The sequence below is a fragment of the Dasypus novemcinctus genome, chromosome 19 (assembly GCF_030445035.2).
Source record: "Dasypus novemcinctus isolate mDasNov1 chromosome 19, mDasNov1.1.hap2, whole genome shotgun sequence".
NCBI classification, from domain to species: Eukaryota; Metazoa; Chordata; class Mammalia; order Cingulata; family Dasypodidae; genus Dasypus; species Dasypus novemcinctus.
The window spans coordinates 36,706,773-36,708,830 of record NC_080691.1 but is presented as its reverse complement, the minus strand read 5'-3'; the positions used below and the strand labels follow the sequence as shown (position 1 = coordinate 36,708,830).

Genomic DNA, 2,058 nt, shown 5'->3' with positions numbered 1-2,058 from the left:
CGCATCTGGTAAAAACGGGGTTTGAGAACACTGCCTCACAACAGAGTTTTCAGGGATCGCTGCAGCCAGGCCGCCAGCCCTAGGAGGAGGGCTCCCGCCCACAACTTCTGACCTCTGTGTCAGAAACCCAAAGTTCCACCTCTCACAAGAATCTCTTCTGTCACTGTCTCACCAAATCGACATGCAGATACCTCCTGCCCTGCAAGCCCCTGAAAAAGCCCACTCAGGGTTTGGGAGCACCGCAGCACAACAAAGTTTTCAGGGATCACTGCAACTGGGCCCAGCCCTAGGGGGAAGGGACCCACCCACAACTTCTGACCTCTGTGTCAGAAACCCAAAATTCTACCTCTTGCAAGAATCTCTTCTGTCACTATCTCACCAAATCGATGTCCAGACACTCCTGCCCTGCAAGCCCCCGAAACAGCCCAGTCCAGCAGGACTCCGACCCTACTCAGCCACTTCTTTGCAGGAGAGATGATGATCAACTATACTTAATAGTAAAATTATACAACCATTCTTTCATAAATTGTAACAAATGTACCACATTAATGCAAGGTGTTAATAGTAGTGTGGTATTTGAGAACTCTGAATTTTATATATGATTATTCCGTAAACCTACTTCGCTAACAATGAAAAAAGAAATGTTGAAAAAATACTCTATGCTCATTTTGGCAGCACATATACTAAAATTGGAACAATACAGAGATTAGCATGGCCCCTACACTAGGATGGCATGCAAATTCATGAAGCGTTCCATATTTTTAAACCACAAGCACAAAGTCAGAAAGATAAATTTAAAAAATAGGAAGTTTTTTTGAGAAATAAAAATCAAAGACTTGAAAAAAAATAATGTTTTACACCCAGTAGAATGACTATTATTATAAAATGGAAAATAACAAGTGTGAAGGGGTTATGGAGAACAATAGCCCTCATACATTGTTATTAGGAAAGTACAATGGCACAGCTACTGTGGAAAAGACTTTGGTAGTTCTTCAGATAGTTAAGAGTGGAATTAGCATATGACCTGGTAATTCCACTTCTAAGTATTTAATCAAGAGAATTGAAAGCAAGACCTTGAACAGTTATCTGCAAACCAATGTTCACAGCAGTATTATTCACAATTGACAAAAGGTGGAAGCAAATCAAGCATCCATTGATGGATGAATGGATAAATAAAATATGGTATTTACACACAATGGAATATTACTGAGCTGTTAAAAAGGAATAAAGTTCTGAAACATGCTGCAACATGGATGACCCTTGAAGATATGCTGAGTAAAATGAAACAGACACAAAAGGACAGATATTTTATTATCTCATTTATGTAAAATAATTTGAATATGCAAATATATAGTTAGAATTTATAATAAAGATTATCAGGGATATGGGGTGAAGGTGGGGAATGCAGAGTTAATGCTTAATTGCTACAGAGTTTCTGTTTGGGGTCATGGAAAAATTTTGGTACTAGATGGTGGTAATGGTTGTATACCTGACAACGGTTTTAAAATAAACATATTTTGATAAAAGAAAACCACAAAAATTCATTGTCAGCAAATATGCCTTACAAAAACTGCTAAAGGAAGAACTTCAGGCAGAAAGGATAGACTATGACATAGAAATAAAGATCTTCACAAGGAAATTAAGGGGACCTTAAATGGTAAATATGGAGTAGATATAAAAGTCTATTATTTTACATTAATTTCATTAAAATATATACAACAATATAGGCAAAAACTATGACATTGTAAAATGGAAGTTATCATATATCTCGATTTAAGATGTATGACAACTGTAATATAAAGGAGAGGGGTATGGAGAATAAAGAGACCCGAGGGTTCTATGGTCATGGCAGATGGGGTTCACTGCCATGTCAGCCGGCCCTTCTTTGGAGCTGGTGTTTCTGCGTGATGGAACTGGACTCAGACAGGATCTCTTTTCACAAGACTTTCATGCTACTTTACTGGAATTGTAGTTGGTGCTGGGGTTTAAGATATATTTAGGGGATCTGAATCGCCGGACTGACAATATGATAGCTAGGCCCTGAGCCTCAACAGACTT

At 38.3% G+C, this 2,058-nt stretch overlaps 1 non-coding gene across 1 annotated transcript; it reads left to right on the top strand.

Moving 5' to 3' along the window:
* Positions 1-659: 659 nt before the first annotated feature.
* LOC111764921 (U6 spliceosomal RNA) lies at positions 660-763 on the top strand. The gene has a single exon (XR_009181974.1). It is a non-coding gene; the product is annotated as a U6 spliceosomal RNA (small nuclear RNA).
* Positions 764-2,058: the final 1,295 nt, after the last annotated feature.